The sequence below is a fragment of the Phocoena sinus genome, chromosome 2 (genome assembly GCF_008692025.1).
Source record: "Phocoena sinus isolate mPhoSin1 chromosome 2, mPhoSin1.pri, whole genome shotgun sequence".
NCBI classification, from domain to species: domain Eukaryota; kingdom Metazoa; phylum Chordata; class Mammalia; order Artiodactyla; family Phocoenidae; genus Phocoena; species Phocoena sinus.
Genome location: NC_045764.1, coordinates 91,460,380 through 91,479,949, shown reverse-complemented (window position 1 = coordinate 91,479,949; position 19,570 = coordinate 91,460,380). Strand labels below are relative to the sequence as shown.

The 19,570-nt window shown below is 38.7% G+C and overlaps 1 protein-coding gene across 1 annotated transcript in view; it reads right to left on the bottom strand.

The window, feature by feature from the left end:
• The window catches only part of TTBK2 (tau tubulin kinase 2), a 151,165-nt gene extending 133,738 nt beyond the window's left edge, over window positions 1–17,427 (bottom strand). The window contains exon 1 of the mRNA XM_032623560.1: window positions 17,071–17,427. The gene's annotated coding sequence lies outside the window, so the exon portion shown is untranslated. The remainder of the gene's footprint in view (window positions 1–17,070) is intronic.
• Between the last annotated feature and the right edge of the window lie 2,143 nt (window positions 17,428–19,570).

Below are 19,570 nucleotides of genomic sequence, written 5' to 3'. Positions count from 1 at the left end.
AAACAACTCTTTAGGGTCCTCAATAAATTTTAAGATTGATAAGAGGTCCTGAGACCAGAGAGTTTGAGAACGGCTAAATTATGTTATACAAATCTATATTTGAATCAATCTATTAATAATCTTGATTTATTATATACAAAGTTATTTGGGTAAATTTTTAAATATTCTACAATCTGAACTTTTACCAATCATTCTTTCAATAAACAAACATTTGATGAGTACCCTGCCAAAAACTGTGGGAATACTAAGATAAATAAATCATGGTCCCTAGCCTTTAGGACAATAGGGACTCCAGGAGAGATTTCTCATAGGTAATGCTATTGGTAGAATATTCACTTGAACCTAAATGCAATAAGAGAAGAGTTGTGCAACTGGTTTGGAATTGAATTAGGTTAGAAAACTAATCAAAGAAAAACACAATACAATTATTACTTCCAGGAAAAAAAAACTAGTATAGAAAAGTTACTCACACTATATACCTACATCTATACCTATATAGATATAAATTTCATGACTTAGATGTCAAAAGCATTTACAGAGTCATAATAACTTAAATTCTGAATATTGCCCTAACCAAAATTAAACTATAATAATCGGAAGACCTAGCTGAGATAGGCTGTGAAAAAGCTAAATCCTCACCTTCCATAATGGAAAGCCAATAAATAATGACTAAAATTTAAAAATTAATCAGCAGCAATACAAGCATGTTCATTTGAGATATGGAGGTAAATACCAAAAGAATCAGCAAAAAGGGCAGAGTGGGGAGGCCAGGAGACTCTTCTTTTCTATAAAGAAATGTACAGAATCATTCAACTTTTTAAATTATGTGCATATTTAACTCTGATTAAAAATGAAAATTAAATTTAAAATGCAACTTGTAGAAGAACATTTAAACATGAAAAAATATTCTTTATATTTTAAGTGACTTATAAAACAATATATATGATCTCATTTCTATTTTTTTAAAAAGTATACATATAGGGGCTTCCCTGGTGGTGCAGCAGTTAAGAATCTACCTGCCAATGTAGGGGACACGGGTTCGAGCCCTGGTCTGGGAAGATCCCACATGCCGCAGAGCAACTAAGCCCGTGCGCCACAACTACTGAGCCAGAGCTCTAGAGCCGGCAAACCACAACTACTGAACCCACATGCCACAACTACTGAAGCCTGAGCGCCTAGAGCCCGTGCTCCGCAACAAGAGAAGCCACGACAATGAGAAGCCCATGCACCGCAACAAGGAGTAACCCCCGCTCACTGCAACTAGAGAAAGCGGGTGCACGGCAACGAAGACCCAACACAGCCAAAAATAAATTAATTTTTTTAAAAAAAAGCCTGAACTCATATTTACCAACTATGAACTATGGTTATTCCTATATAGTATGATTATTTTCTTGGGATAGACTCCTCTTCTGTAAATTTACTATAGTAAACATGTATTTTTACAATAAGTAGAAAAACACTATTTTTAAAAGTTATAATTTTTAAGCCTCACATATATGGTCAAAAAATTTTTAGAGAAGGGTGCCAAAACCATTCAACGGGGAAAGATCAATCTTTTCAACAAATGGCACTGGATAAACTGGATATCCACATGCTAAAGAATAAAGCTGGACCCTTACTTTATACCATATATAAAAATTTACTGAAACTGGATCAAAGAACTAAATGTAAGATCCAAAATTATAAAACTCTTAGAACAATACATGGGGAAAAGCTTCATGACATTGGATTTGGCAATGATTTCTTAGATATGACACCAAAAGAAAAGAAAAAAACAGATAAAGTGACTTCATCAAAATTAAAAACAAATAATTTTGATGAAGTGTCCATCAAGAGTAAAAATGCAACCTATAGAATGGGAGAACATATCTGCAAATAATATATCTGATAAGCGGTTAACATTTAGAATATATAAAGAAATCCTACAACTCAACAACAAAATAACAAACAACACAATTTTAAAAATGGATAAAAGACCTGAATAGACATTTCTCCAAAGAAAATATACGAAGGATCATAAGCATGGAAAGATGCTCAACATCATTAATTAACTAGGAAAATGCAAATCAAACCACTTTACAACCCATTTAGAATAACTATCAAAAAACATGAAAATAAGTGTTGGCAAAATTGTGGAGAAAGTGGAACCCATGTGCATTGCTGATGGAAATGAGGGATGAGGAAATGTGAAATGGTGCAGCCACTGTAGAAAACAGTACTGGAGGTTCCTCAAAAAAATTAAACATAGAATTATGATATAATTATGCAATTCCACCTTTGAGTATATACTCCAAAAAATTCAAAGGAGGGACTCAAAAAGATATTTTGTACACCAGTGTTCATGGCTGAATTATTCATTAGAGCCAAGAGGCAGAAGCACTCAAGTGTCCATCCCAAATGACAGATGAATGGATAAACAAAAATGTAGCACATATATACAAAGGAATATTATTCAATTTTAAAAAGGAAGGAAATTCTCACACATGGTACAACATGAATGAACCTTGAAGACCTTATGTTAAGTGAAAAAAGCCAATCACAAAAGGTCAAATATATGATTCCATTTATAATAGGTAGCTAGATTAGTCAAATTCATAGAGACAGAAGGTAGTTTCTGTCTAGTGGTTGCCAGGGGCTGCAAGGAGGAGGTAATAGGGATTTAGTGTGGGTACAAAGTTTCATTTTTGGGAAGATGAAAAAGTTCTGGAGATGAATTGTGGTGATGGTTGCAGAACAATGTTAATATACGTAATGCCACTGAGCTGTACACTTAAAAATAGTTAAAATGGAAAATCTAATGTATATTTTACCATGAAAAAAGTTTCTAACACTACTAGGTACCCCTCAGAAATATAATTACCAAATAATTTTCACCATATCTCACTTTAAATTACCAGTAGAAAGATCATGAAACAAAGTAGTATCCTGGATACAGTCCTTCAAGATACTAATATAAAGCTAAAAATACACCTGTTCCAATTAGAAATTGAACCCTAAGGGAAAAGCCCAGAATCCTGTAAGCTACCGAGGTGTACTAGATTGCTTCTAAAATGGCTCCCAATAATCCCTATCTCATGTTATTGATCCCTTCCCCTTTAGTGTGGGTGGATCCAGTCACTTGACTCTAATGAACAGAATACAGCAAAAGTGACAGGATATCACTTCTCAGATATAAAAGACTGTGACATCTACCTTGCTCATTGTCTCTCTCTGGCTCTACTTGCTTGCTCTGATGAGGAAAGCTGCCATGTTGCCCCAAGGAAAGACCCATGCGCTAGGACAACCTCTGCTAGCATATGATTCCACTTACAAAAGGTACCAACAGCCCTCAGTCCAACCACCCACAAGGAATGGAATCATGCCAACAACCACTGGAGTAAGCTTGGAAACAGATCCTTCCTCAGTTGTGCCTTTTGATGACTACAGCCTACCTTAATTGCAGTCTCTGACTCATCTTGAAACAGAGTACCCAGATGGCTGAGTCACACACAAAATCCTGACCCACAGATTCTGTGAAATAATGCTGTTGTTTTAAAACAGTAAGTTAGGGGTAATTTGTTATGCAGCCATAGATAACTAACACACCAGGCTTCACTGGTGTAAGACAATAGTTTCTCAAAGTTGTACACGAACCACAGGTTCTTTTTGATTCCACATCACGAATTATATCTGCAAAAATTAATGTAATCTGGCTGCAGTATCAATGCCGTCAAATAACTGTTTGGGATTCATTTTTTCAGTAAGCTAATAGCTTTAAAATAATCTTGGTGCAAGAAAATGAGATACTGCAAGAAAGAACTTAAATAATTCCTCCTTGGCAATATCTTCAATGACCTAAAATAGAAAGTAAACAGCATGATAATGAATTCAGACAGTGATGCTAAATCTGGAGGTGTTGCCAAAACAGACCCAAAGATGATCAAAATACAGACAGAACATACTAAATGGAGATTCAACTTGTAAAATACCATGTGGTGAAAAATCATTTGAAACATTTGCTTGGTAGAAACAGATTGAGAAGAAAAATAGCTAACAAATTAATAAGTAAATACTGACAATCCCCTAGATTACAAACTAGGGGATGATGAAGACCATATCATAGTCACTATATTCTCTGCCATAATCAAAAATTATGAACTTTGCAGTTAATCAATAGATATTTGGTGAAGTAATTTAATTAACCAGATGAAAATGAGACATCAAACTGTATGTAATTTATAAGTCATACAGGTTCACATATACGAGTGTAACAGAAAGATGAGAGGAAAAATGAGAACTAAAAGGAGAATGAAAATAAAAATGATAAGACACAAAGGCAAATGGATAAAAACTGTACTAATATAAGAATTCCAAAAACATAAACCAGACCAAACCATACTTAATGAAGATAACTCCCTACAAGAGTATTGTCTGAGAAATTAATAACACTGCAGTGTGTTTATTGTCTTTTAGCTCCAGGGACCTCACAGAATAGAGATTAAGACCAGACTATCTGGGGAATTCCCTGGCGGCCCAGTGGTTAGGACTCCGTGCTCTCACTGCCAAGGGGCTGGGTTCAATCCCTGGTCAGAGGACAAAGATCCCACAGCTGTGCGGGGAGGGGGAGACCAGACTACCTAGATTCAAATCCTGGCTGTATAACCTAGGACCCACTACTTAACTTCTCTATGCCTCAATTTCCTCAACTATAGAAAAGAGATAACAACTGTGGCTATTTAAGGATTAAAAGTGATAATACATGATATATGTAAAGTGCTTACTCATCACAGTGCCTGCTACACTGACTGTGCCCAATAAATGGTAATCATTACTTACTACATCATTTTGCATGCTTCTTAGCCAACAGAAGAAGAAATAGTCACATTCACAAACATAATGTTATCCAAAACAGTCCCTGAAGTGCTTGAATGTTGATGAAAGAAAATCATCATGTTTGCATGGAAGACTAGAATTTAAACCTAGTATGCAAGTATTACTTATCAAATTCATATAGAAATGTTTTTGTCAGCAAGAGAAATTATTACTCTACCACTATGATTACAAATTAAATTATAGCATTTGCATTGTTATAATTTTGCTCTTAAAGTTAACAGAAAAATTAGTTGACCAAAAAGGGAATAAAAATCAACCTACTATTTCCAGGTTGGAAAAAGTATAAATTAGTTCCCAAACGTGCTTTCACTTGAAGCAAATTTTGAGTACCCACCTAAGTAAAAAAAGGAAGCACTGTCATAGTGAATATAAAAAAAGAAATTATTTAAATATAAAAAGTAAAGACTCTCACACACTGCTAGTAGGAATGTACTTTGGAAAATAGTTCTGTATTATAAAGTAAAGCCGAAAATATGCACGTACTGTGACCCAGCAACCCTTTTCCTAGGTATATCCTAAAGACACTCTTCTCTCACGTGCACCAGGAAATATGTACAAGAATTTTCAGTCACACTGTCCATAAATGCCAAAAACTGAAACAACTCAAATGTCCAGCAAGAGAAGAATGGATAAATTATAATATACTCATACAGTGAAAAAATGTACTAGCTTCCTACTGCTGACGTAACAAATTACCACAAATTTAGCAGCAAAACAACATAAATTTATAGTCTTACAGTTCTGGAGATCAGAAGTCCAGGCTTCCACTGGGGCTAAAATCAAGGTATCAGCAAGGCTATGCTCCTTCTGGAGGCTCTAGAGGAGAATCCTCTTCCTTGCCTTTTCCAACTTCTAGAAGTTGCCTTCATTCTTTGGCTCATGGCCGCATCCTCCACCTTCAAAGCTGGAGTAGTGTAGTTAGCATCTTCAAATCTCTCTGACCTCTGCTTCCATCATCACATCTCCTTACTTCTCTCTGACAAAATATATATGCCTCCCTCTTACAGGACCCTTGTGAGTACACTAAACCCACCTGGAAAATCAAGGATAATCTTCCCAACTCAGAGCTTTAAGTTAATCACACCTGCAAAGTCCATTCTGCCTATAAGGTAACATATTCAGAAATTTCAGGGATTAGAAAGTGAGTATCTTTGGGGGGACCATTATTCTACCTGCCACAAAAAATATGCTAAGAAAATGAAACTACTGCTACTCTGAACTACATGACTAAATCTCAGGATAGACATTGAAAAAAATCAAGCAAGACAAAAGTATACTTACAACATAAGTCTATGTAAGGTTCAAAATTAAGCAAAACTAAACTATGTTAAATAGGGAGGCAAGTATAGGTAGTAAGTCTATAAAGAAAAAACAAGGACATGATTTTTCATAAAAAGCACAAGAATGAATTCCTTTGGGGGTAAGAAAAGGAGATAAGGAAAGGGCTTCTGAGATGCTGGCAATGTTCTATTTCTTGACCACTTGGCCTTATAATTATCCTTTAAACTGTACAGGGGGCTTCCCTGGTGGCACAGTGGGTAAGAAACCACCTACCAATGCAGGGGACACAGATTCAATCCTTGGTCTGGGAAAGTCCCACACGTCACAGAGCAACTAAGCCCGTGTGCCACAACTACTGAGCCTGCGCTCTAGAGCCCGTGCACTACAACTACTGAGCCTGCACTCTAGAGCCTGCGAGCCACATCTACTGAGCCTGTGTGCTGCAACAACTGAGCCTGCACTCTAGAACCCGCGAGCCATGTCTACTGAGCCTGCGCTCTGCAACTACTGAAGCCCGAGCACCTAGAGCACTTGCTCCCCAACAAGAGAAGCCACCACAATCAGAAGCCTGTGCACCTCAATGAAGAGTAGCTTCAGCTTGCCACAACTAGAGAAAGCTCGCATGCAATAATGAAGACCCAACACAGCCAAAAATAAAGTAAATAAAATACATAAATTTAAACTGTACCTATAATTAATGTATCTTATAAAAAGAACAGTAACAGATAATTGCCATATAAACCAGAGCAGGGAAATCCAGACACAAACTAGATAGGCAACAACCATCTAGCAGTATGACAGATAGCAGAAGACTGTCCCATCTATACAATGGTAAAAAGCCAGGTAATCTGTGAGCTGAGCATGAAGCAGAAATCTAGGTTCAGAGTAAAGAAAGAGGCTTAGAAGCACATGCACAATTACATGTCTTCTAAGACATATCTTCTAGGACAATTTACAATGTCTTCCTAAAAGACTATAAATTTCTTGAGGTCAAGAGCAGAATTCTACTCATCTTTGTATTCTCAGTACCTAGCATAATGCCTACCACAGAACAATTGTTCAATAAATGTTTAATGAATGGAAGAATGAATGAAACATCTTTAACCTCCTAGACAGCTGAATGAAAAGAAGTAGTCCTCAAGTAAATAATTGAGAGCTGACTTTTAAATTTAACATATAGTCATTCAAAAAATTGTTACAAATACATAGAAGAGTAGGAAGAAGTATAATGCATAGTTTTGCCCTCAATGAGTTTATAATCAAGGGAAGAAGTTAAACAATTATTTCCAAATTATTCTTTGAAGTAGAACACATAATACAAAAACAGAAATTAATAGTAATTCTCTGGATTTAAAAGGCAAAATAAACTAATAAGAACCTGCTGTATAAAAAAATAGATAAAATTCAAAAAAATAAAATAAAATAAAAGGTAGGGCTTCCCTGGTGGCGCAGTGGTTGAGAGTCCGCCTGCCAATGCAGGGGACACGGATTTGTGCCCTAGTCCAGGAGGATCCCACATGCCGTGGAGCGGCTGGGCGCATGAGCCATGACCGCTGAGCCTGCGCGTCCAGAGCCTGTGCTCCGCAACAGGAGAGGCCATAGCAGTGAGAGGCCCGCGTACCACAAAAAAAAAAAAAAAAAGGTGAAATATATAAGTTAATCAACATCAAATTGCAAGGGCCAGTGCATATGACAAATCAGAATTGGGAGAGACTAACATGGGCTAGGATGATCATACGATGTTTCTTAGAGGAGCTGGATAACATCTATAGCGGTTTGGCGATTGCAAGATAGCCAAAAGTTCCTCCCATTCCTGTATACACATCCCTTTACAATGTGACCTTGCTGCATCTGCCATTGAAAGGTAGATTTTCTTTCTCCATTCTGGAAACTGAGGTTGGCCCCATGACTTGCTTTAACCAATGGGACATCAGCAAACATGACCCATAAGGTTGAAAAGCACTTATGCACTGGACTTGCCCTCTTTTGCTGGTTTTGGAATCCAGATAGTGAGGAAACCCAAGCTAGGCGACTGCTTCACATAAATGAGCCCAAACAAGACCAAAAGAACCATTCAGCTGAGCCTAGCCAAACTGCCAACCCACATAATAGTTAATAAATTATTGTTTTAGCTCCTGAACTTCGGGGTGGTTTGTTTAATGACAGGAACTAACTGAAGATGTAAGCAAAGGCACAGAAAAGGAAAGGAGCAAAACATACAAGTACATGAGAAAATGAATGCATACATTAGTCTAAATGGAAAAGAGTTCTGATTGTGGAGAAAGAATACATAAACCTGAAAGGTAAACTGAGTTCAGATTGTAAAAATCAGGCTAGGGGGCTTCCCTGGTGGTACAGTGGTTAAGAATCCGCCTGCCAATGCAGGGGACATGGGTTCGAGCCCTCATCAAGGAAGATCTTACATGCTGCGGAGCAACTAAGCCCATGTGCCACAACTACTAAGCCTGCACTCTAGAGCCCGCGAGCCACAACTACTTAGCCCATGTGCCACAACTACTGAAGCCCATGTGCCTAGAGCCCGTGCTCCACAAGAGAAGCCACCTCAATGAGAAGCCCGCGCACTGCAACGAAGAGTAGCCCAGAGTAGCCCCCACTCGCCACAGCTAGAGAAAGCCCAGGCAGAGCAACAAAGACCCAATGCAGCCAAAAATAAATAAATAAATAAATTTAAAAATCAGGCTAGGAAGAGGATGGACTTCATTCAGTTTCAATAGACAGGAAGAGCCACTGAAGGATTTCAGAGCAGGGAGGATATAATGCAAGAGGAAAGGAAGTCCAGTTACAACTACTATTATCTAGAAAGGCTGAAGCAAAAAAATTCTCCTACATTTGGGGGAAGCTAGATAATTCACTAAACAGATAACAACAGGGTTCTATAAGTGTCATATATAGCTTATGTAAGATTCTGCTCTTTAACAGAAAAATAGGAAAATTATTTTTACCTACAATTTTAATTTCAATGGGAACAGTGCTAGAATTAATCATCAGAAGAGCTTATGACGTGTCTAAAGAGTAAGGAAAATATTTTTGAAGCTATTATTTGGGCGTAAAGATAATACCCAGATTTCTAATGACAGCATAACTTTGAAATATGACTCCTCTTTGTCTGACATTTCAATATACCCACCAGACCACTTCGGCTTCTGACCACCGAAGTAACAGGGACCAGATTTAGCCTCCCACCTTAAATGGGAAAAATAGACAAAATATATGAAAACAATGGACTTTAGACACTAGAACTAGACAATAGGCAGCACAGAACATGGATCCACGAGAGAAGGGAAATAAATGAGGTAAGCCTTAAGACTGCCCCCAGCTCACTGACTGGAGAGTTTCCAGGCTACAGCACAGGAATGAGGAACCCAAACAGAGCCCAGCAGTCTCGCTGAGTTGAGGAGACAGAATTCAGAGTTTTGAGGAGGCAAGGCAGGGCAGAACACTGAAGAGCTGTACAGATAGAACTTTGGATATCTAGAGAGGGTTCCTCTTGAAACTTTGGCGAGTACTTATGAGTGCATGTGTGTACAGAAGCAATCAAGGCCAGGGTAAAGAACCACTGGAAAGAGGCAGGCAGGAACAATCCTTAATGTTCACACAGGGCTCTGATTAGTTTGTATAATCACCAAACAGAGTGAAAAAAAAAAAAAACTTTAAAAACATCCAGGGCCATGAATGCATCTAACTATTTTCAAATAACTTAATTGTATCCCAGAACAAATCCCCATAATATTTACAGGAATTAAAAAAAAAAAAATCCAGCACATGACAGTGTAAAATTACAACGTCGAGCATCCAAACAGAAATTAGCAGGGACACAAACAAGGAGAAATATCAATCAATAAAAACAGACTTAGAAATGGTGCAGATGACAGAATGGTAGACAAGGACTTTAAAACAGCTATTATAAATATATTCAAAGAAACAGAGAAAACCATTAAGCATGAGGAAAGAAATGGGAAATATTTTTTAAATGAACTTCTAGACATAAGAAGTATATACCTGAGATTTAAAAAATACACTAGATAGGATTAACACCAGATTAACCACTGTGGAATAAAGGATTAGTGAAGTTGAAGATACAGAAAAAGGAATCATCCAGGACTTCCCTGGTGGTCCAGTGGTTAAGAATCCGCCTTCCAATGCAGGGGATGCAGGTTTGATCCCTGTCGGGGAAATAAAATCCCACATGCCACAGGGCAACTAAGCCTGAGCACTCTAGAGCCCGCGTGCCACAGCTAGAGAACCCTGCGCACCACAACTACCGAGCCCACACACTCTAGAGCCTGCGCAACACAAGGAAGAGCCCACGTGCTGCAACCAAGACCCAAAGCAGCCAAATAAATAAATATTTTTTAAAAAAAGAAAGAAAAATGAATCATCCAAAATGAAACAGACAATAGGAAAAGATAGAAACCACACAGAGAATCAGTGAGCAATGGGATAACATCAAAAAGCCTAACATGGACTTCCCTCGTGGTGCAGTGGTTAAGAATCAGCCTGCCAACGCAGGGGACACGGGTTCGAGCCCTGGTCCAGGAAGATCTCACATTCCACGGAGCAACTAAGCCCATGCGCCCAAACTACTGAGCCTGCACCCTAGAGCCCACAAGCCACAACTACTGAAGCCCACACACTTAGAGCCCGTGGTCCGTAACAAGAGAAGGCACCGCAATGAGAAGCCCAGGCACCGCAACAGAGAGTAGCCCCCGCTCGCTGCAACTAGAGAAAGCCCACGTGCAGCAATGAAGACCCAACATAGCCAAAAATAAATTTTTTTTAAAAGCCTAACATACATATAACTGGAGTCCCAGAAGGAGAGAATAGAGAGGTTGTTTATACTTTTATTTTGTTGTCAGTTATTGTAACCATGCTATCTTATATAAAGTTTCTCTCCACTTTTAGTAGATATTTTAATTTCTGGATACATTTATTGGGCCCAAAGAGATTGCATGCTTAAAAAAAAAAAACCTGAAGAAAAAATGTCTGAAATTTTTCCAAATTTGATGAAAACTATCAACACACTGAACATCCCCTATTAAAACAAAAAATCAGATGTTTTCAAAGTCATCATGATCTGTTAAGTAGATAATATTTAGGATACCTGATTAATATTCCAAAAATAGATTAAAATATAGTTAGATGCAGAGTGGCTATCTCTTCATCAAACATCTCAAAAGTCAAAATAATACATTTTTCACATTACAAGAAACTAAATTATGTCTCAAGATAAAACAAGCTGAGGTGCAGACACAAGTTTACAAAGACTACAAACCAGTTAAGCTTTTCAAAATATCTAATAACAGTAATGTAAACAATAGAAGTAGGGGTCAAGAATAGGATGAACCCCATGAGATTTTTTTTTAACCCTGCAGGTTTTAGCAAGAGCCTGTCTATAAAGTGTTAGTAAAAAGAGATGAAGATGTACAAATAACCCTATTTGTTGATAGCAAAAGAGAAAGAAAATTTAGTCACCACTCACACTTCAACTGTTCCTTCTAAACTTTAACAGGAGATAAATTATACTTCCAGCAGCATGGAATCTCTCTGAACTCATAAATATATTCAAGAAAGTAAAATATCTATTAAAAGTGAAGAGAAATTTTACAAGTCAGTTATGGTTACAATTACCTACAACAGAATAAAAGTGTAAACAACCTAGTTCACCTCTCCCTGGCTACTGATACTAACAACACATAAACAAATTCTTCCCTTACAGAAAGTACAGTGTAACTTACATGTCAAGATTGTAAGGAAAGGGCCTCCCTGGTGGCACAGTGGTTAAGAATCCGCCTGCCCATGCCGGGGACACGGGTTCGAGCCCTGGTCCGGGAAGACCCCACATGCCACGGAGCAACTAAGCCCACGTGCCATAAATACTGAGCCTGCGCTCTAGAGCCCACAAGTCAAAACTATTGAGCCCGTGTGCCACAACTACTGAAGCCTGCATGCCTAGAGCCCGTGCTCCACAACAAGAGAAGCCACTGCAACGAGAAGCCCACACACCGCAATGAAGAGTAGCCCTTGCTTGCCGCAACTAGAGAAAGCCCATGTGCAGCAACAAAGACCCAACATAGCCCAAAATAAATTAGTTAATTAAAATTAAAGAAAAAAAAGATTGTAAGGAAAACATTAAACAAGACAATTCCTTGGGTAAAATCTACTGTAGCCACATCAACCAAACAAAGCATTGCCTATGATCCTCCAACTAAGACAAAGAAAAAAAAAAATCAATGAAGAATCTTCTCTGTAGTGATCTTCATTGTAATTGGATTTTGAGTATATTAAATTCCCTTTTTAAAAATAGAAAAACTAAAAAAAAAAAAAAAAAAGAAAAAGAAAGGGCTTCCCTGGTGGCGCAGTGGTTGAGAGTCCGCCTGCCGATGCAGGGGACACGGGTTCGTGCCCTGGTCCGGGAAGATCCCACATGCCGCGGAGCGGCTAGGCTATCTGAGCCATAGCCGCTGAGCCTTTGTGTCCGGAGCCTGTGCTCCGCAACGGGAGAGGTCACAACAGTGAGAGGCCCACGTACCGCAAAAAAAAAAAAAAGAAAAAAAAATCAAAACCGAAGCAAAGAGAGGTTAAGTAATCTAAGGACCCATGATATGTTATCATAGAGATGAGAAAAGATTCAGATCTCACCTTGATGCACAATTAACAGTTTTATTCATCTGTCTAGTAAGCATTTATTAATTTATGAGATTTGTGGCTATACTAACCTTATTTTATAAACCAAAAATTAGGAGCCAGCATATGATAAGGGATATTTTTTCTGATTTACAAATGAATTTATATATTTTTAAACTTACAAAGATGTTCAAACTATATCCTAGTTACTTGTACATTTAATAACTCACCTACAAGCTGCTGGACTCTGGCTACAAAGAGACTCTAACTATTTACCTGAAAGACCTCTTTCTTGTAACCATACATACCCTCCTACTGGAAATGCCTAGTCCTAACTTCTGAGGTTCAAAGAGTATGAAATATAACATAGGAATTCTGTCAGTACTTAAGCAATTGAGGCCTGGGAGAACCCAAAGTCAAAACCCATATTGGAGGGAGAGGGTGGCCTCTTTAGAGCAAAAGTTTTCAAAGTGTTCTGGTGTTTGGAAAGGATTTGTCTAAAGCTGTTTCAGGAATTGTATGAACATTTAATTTTTATTAAATATCTTTATTTTAAAACATTTATTTTTAATTTTTTAACTACTTACAGCTATAACATATCCACTAACCTCCAAAACTGGTAGAGTATGTAGAATAAACTGTGGTTGATAAAACAAAGACTACTTCCCTGAACCCATCCCCCGGACTGTTAGGTCTGTCAGTTAATACGTTTATGTGGACGTCTGCATTTTCCCCTTCATGATACTTGGAACACTTGTAATTCCTTGTTCTACAATTGTCTATTCCCACTGTATTGCAAGTTCCAAAAGTGAGATAATTTCTGTCTTGTTCCCTACTGAATCTCTAACCCCTACCACAGTAACATGGTAGATACTTAAATATTTAATGAGACTACTGCAGTAGTTCTAAGGAGAGATTATGAGGATCAGAGATGCTAAATTAAGATGGTAGCAGTAGAAATGAAAAGGAGAGGTTTTGTGCATGTAGAACCAGGGAAAAGAAACAGCCTAAAAAATTAAATTAATGGGATTTTTGAATTTGGATGACTGATTAAATCGTGACACCTTCATTTATAATTACAGAAGTTAAAAGTGGACTGACTTTGGCCTTGGACATGTTGAATTTTTTAAGTGCTACACAAGTCCCTCAGAAATGAAGTACTGAGGTGCTTTTCAAAGAACACTTAATTTTTTTACCTTGGGAAGCTCTACTCTAATTGAAGTGAAAGTAAATTGCTTAACACAATAAAAAGCAGCTATCAACATCCCAAAATATCAAGGATCGTATATACAAATGTCAAAAAAAAAAATCACAGAAAAAATCCAAAATGTTGACAAAAGTTGATAAATATTATAGACTCAAGTATTAAGAACACATAAAATAATAACCACAAGGAATCATTATGCTTAACTTAAAGTCATATAACATAAATGAAAATATACCAAGAAGTCTGCTTAAAAATCACCTGTTTAAAAGACGAAACTTTCTGGCAAAACTGACATTGATGTTAGGTAAATAATATAATGTCAATCTATATTTTAAACTTACAACCAAGGATTACAAGATATTGAGGACAGAAACTTGTGAGCAGTAATATGTGTTGGAATTATGTTCAAAATTCAGCTCTAAAAACCCAACTTTTTTCATATAGACTTAAAGGGTCTTTTATCAAATATGGAAGTATGATATTTAACCTGAAAGCACTGAGTATTTACAGCACAAAAACTGTTAAAAAAAAAAAAGATTTTTAACTCAAGGATTCTATCCACTGAAGCCTAGGGGAAAAAAATCTACCACCATCATCACTATTGTTTACAATATACTGAGTAACAAAAAATATGACAACGAAGTAAAACAGTACAAATGTTTAATTTCATATTTCAAAACCTATAAATATTGGATGTCCTGCCATATTTATTACCAATCAAATAAATTGACATAGCTCCAGCTATATTTTGAGTCTTTCTTAAGAGCCCCAAAAATAGCAAAGGAATACATGGCTAGAGTAATTCTGTGTAACATGCAAACTGTAAAGAATGCCACATATCTATAAAAGAATTTTTCTATCGGAGATTTTTTTTAAGTGGGAAAGGAAGCAAGCTATATTCTCCATTAGTTCTTAAAGGCTATTTTATTTTGCTAATCAATTCAGAAGTCACTAGTTTAATAATGCTCACTAAACATTTTCTCTTGTTTTATACTGTTTTTTGTTTTTTTTTTTCCAGGCAACAAACATTTATTATGAGGATTAGGAATCTGAGAGTATCTAATTTGCGTGGTTCCAGCTCAAAGTCTCTCATGAATTGCAATTAAGTTGTCATTTCTATACATTAAGTTATAAAACTTATAAAGAATTGCCTGCCCCCGCCACCAAAGTTATATTCCATGATCATAGCATATTCAGCTCTGTAATATTTGTTTACAATGAAAAACCAACAATCTATCACTAACTCACATTTTAGTGTATTTTTTAATGTAAAATACCCTCAAAAGTTGTCTGCATTATACAAACTTCACTTCTAACACTACATTAAAGATATTTGAAGCCCTGCATAAGTCAGTTCATTTTGCTAAAGCAAATAAGCCTACTCTCACGAAGATTTCCTGAGGCATTAAAATAATAAGTATTTAAAAGAAAGTCAAAAGAAGACACAAATATCTGAAGTCATACACAGTACAATAAAGAATTTGCTAAATTATGTATTAACCGTACTACAAGATAATGAGCAAGATATACCATTCTTAGACCACTACTGAAGACCAAATTTATTTCAATTTCATATTACAAATTAAATTAATGAAGCTAGGGACTTCAATTTCTTTTATGTGTCTAAAATTAAAAGAAGAACGAGCATTTTTTAACATTCTATCATAAAGGAAAAGTGTTAGAAAGACTTTCCTTTATTACCATGCTTCAAACATCCCCTTTAGTGCCTTGATAAAAATGTATCATACAGGAAAACATAAGCTTCTAAATTAGAGAGATTCCTTTCAGTACATTTTCAATTTCAAAAGAGCACAATACATCATCCAAGTCCACACACTTGTTACCTGAAAAATGTTTAGACTTAGGATGAATTCTTCAAGCTTAGTCATATAAGTAATATTTGTCATCATTACTGCTTTATTTACATAAATAAAAAAGAAATACATAACATTCAGCTTTAAAATCCATCTCCCATCACCTCTTCCTCCTCAAATGAACGGTACTCTATTACATTTAGCCAAAAGAAAACAGCAAATACATCTTTATGGTCTATCCTAGTAAACCAGTATTTAGAAGCCAATGAAACTTTTACTAATGGCTCAGAACCAAACACTGTAACAAAACACAGAATGGATCCTCCGGGTGTGTACATGTGCCCATTCATAATATTATGATCCTCATACACACCTTAAAAAACTTAACTTCTATTTAAAACCAAAACATCTTTACATAATACACAGGTTATTATAAAATTGCCCTCTTTAATGTTCAAACATAGAACAATTTCTAAAGCGAGGGACGAAAAGAGTTAATACCGGATTGCTGCCACCTATCAACTTTAATTTAAAGCAAAGTACAACTCAATGTCATTTTTACCTCTAATGCAGCCACGACTGAAACAAAATTAAGTTCACTGTGGATAAAGTATCCTGGCATCCCAATGTATTATTTACTTCTGATTTAACAGTAAATACATGTGGTCTTTTGTCCCTCCCACAGCATCCCGGATTGTCAACATCATCTTAGTCAAAGCAAATGACGAGCAAATCCCTCAGGTCTACTTCGCACCCTAAGTACCATAAAGTCATGGCCTCCACTGTCGTTACTACACAACAAACAGATTCTATAGTCCCATGCCCTCTTCTATTAGATTTGAGGAAGCGGGGTGGGAAAGAAGCGTTCAGTATATCCTGAGAATCATCTGTGTTCAGTCCTGGTACCTAAAGCAGCATGAATACAAGTGGTATGTGGGTCACCCACAGAAAGAGAAACAGAACGAAGCTTTATGACCCTCCAAGTTCAGCGAAGACACCAAAAGCCTCTGGGGATACGGGGCACAACCCTCCAGGGAAACGGGGAAGAAACTGTCTCCGACTTGGAGCGACTGGGTCTGGCACAAGCCCAGGGCGTGGGTAGCGACCGAGGAGTCTCCGGTACCCCTCCCCTCCGCACCAGGATCGGTCACTGGGCGAGGGGTGCGGCCGGAGGAGGGGGTCAGGACTGAGGGAGGGCGGGGCGCTGGGCTCCCCCAGCGGCGTCCTGGGGGCTCGGGGGGTGTGTCCTACCTGGGCCGTGGCGGACGCAGGGATTTCGGGCGGGGGGCTCGGGTCCAGCTCAGGGCGGGGACCGGCAGAGGTCAACCCTCAGCAGGCGGGACGACCGCCGCCTGCCCATCCCCCGCCGCCCAGTGCGGCGGGACCCGAGCGCGGCTTCGAGGGCCGGCCGGCTTGGTAGTCCCCTCGGGTACCGTCCGCGTTTACTGGCGGCGGCGGCTGCTGCTGTTACTGCTGCTGCTGGCCGCCCCCAGCCGCTGCTCTTGTGCCAGCTCCTGCTCCTCCTCCTGCCGCCTCCGCCGCCGCCTGGCCCCCACCGCTCCCATCGCCGCTGCGGCGACTACTGCAGCGCCCGCTGACCCGACCCGACGTTATTCTCCCCCTTCGCAACCCGACACAGCCTAGTCCACCTACCCTGCCAGTGCGCACGCCCACCTCTCCGCCACAGGTGCTGATTGGAGAGCGCGTCCCAAGCCCGCCATGTTGGTTGGCTGGTCCCATTGCCTATCACGAAAGGGGCGGAGAGCCAGGCAAAGAGTGTCTCCGCCCCCCACCGGAGAATTGCCGCTATCTTCAGGTTTGCCTGAGAGGGCGAGTTACCGGGAAAGGAGCATCACAATGGCAGCGCGCGTGCGCGCGGGAATTCTGGTCCTCGTAGTTCCAGCCGCAGCGGCAACTACCCGCCAGTCTGGAGCAGAGAAGTAGGGCTTCTGAGACTAGTGGTTGGCGCACAGTGGTTCCTCCTAGCTCAAGCAGTTACCTTGGTTATAGAGGCACGGTTGTGACGCCAGGGTTGGTCTTTTCAGAAGAAAATCGTAAATGCTTTGTCACGATACGAATTTACACACACCGAGGAGTTCGGTCGCGAAAAAGGGCCCCAAATCATGAGGCCCTGCCATGCCACCTCCTCAGAAGCAGCGCTGCCAGGATCTGGCAAATTGGCGCTGTCCCCAGAACCGCCTAACATGAAGTTAATCATCGGTGGGTACTGGGGAAAGGCTTGAAAGTGTAAGGAAGAAAGAAGACCGAGACCTCCAGAAAGGAACGTCAGCCTGGAGCCCGGCGTATCCTTACGGTTTTCACATCCATGAGTAACAAGATTTCACTCCCTTTTTGAAACACCGCCAGTGAAGGGTTCAGTGAGCAGCCCCGGTGAGGTCCCGTATGGGATTCTGAGCAAGACAATGCGGGAGTCCCTCGAAGACTTTCAAAGAAAAGCGAGGAGGGCGGAGAAACGAGGCTATGTGGGATAATTTGTATTTGGTATATCAAACTCTTTGGTAAAGAGGAAACCTTATGATCAAACCCCTCTCCCATCCTTACCCACCAACTTATAGAAGAAAAAACTCAAAGAGCTTAACAGCTTTCCTAGAGCTATAAAACTAATGAGTAGAAGAACCAAAACTCCGGTCTCTTAAACTCCCGTGTCCAATGCTTTTTTTACTTGATAATCTCAGGAGTCTGCCATGGACTGAAAGATTGCGATGAATTATGAGCTTCCTTTTACTTTAAATCTTTTTCTTCACTCAAGTGACATTATGATTAAAGCTGATTGAGAATATAGAATGGTTAAATACGAATCCTATATTCAATCTCATAACTATTATTGAATCTGTTACTTCTTGTTCAGGAAATGCCACAGCCTCTTGACATTCTTTGAAAAACAGCAGGCACTTCTACTGTCTGTCATGTCTAGATCCTTGGATGAAAAGCAGGACAAAATGTACATTAAAGGCACTTGATGATGCAGCTCATCTTGTTCTATTCAAACTTAAAGAAGTTGCCAAATTGTTTTCTTTCCACTGATTAAAACCACAAGTTGCTTTTTCCATTACTTTGTCTAACAGAATATAGTTCACTTCAGAGTATTGGCAGGGCAAGTAATTTGAATTGGAAAGGGTTAGTGTTTCTGTAAATACTTTTCTTTAAAATTAAAGAAGTTTATAGGGGAAACAAAGTCCAGATTCATTGAAATAATGCCTAGCAGGATTTCAAATAGATATTCTCTATTCAAAGATAATATTTTTCACTCACTTAGCAAATATAATGTGTCTCTCCAAGCTCCCCAGATATAATCTCTGCTATCATAGGTAAGCGTTTTAGTGAATTTATTCATAGAATTACTATTGTGTTTATTCTAAATAAGTCAGTAGATACAGCTGGATTCTCCAAATGATGGAAAGACGATTATTCTTCTTACTGTTATCTTATGACCAACTCTCATTTGCAAATCCATGAAGGATAAGATAAATAGAAGAGTATGTGAGAAAGCAGTCCAGCAGCTGTATATCAAGAAAGAGTTGAAGGGGGAAAAAAGTGCAGTGCAAAGGGAAGTGTTGTATGATGAGTATCTTGAGAATAGTACAACAGTATATCTCAGAGTAGGAAGTATAAGAATGAACACATAGTGAAAGTTAATGACACAGGTATAGGAACCCTAGGATATTGGAGTGCCCAAGGAAAACAGTTTCTCAGTCCCCCTTTTCTTCTCTGGTCCTTCCCATTTAAGAAT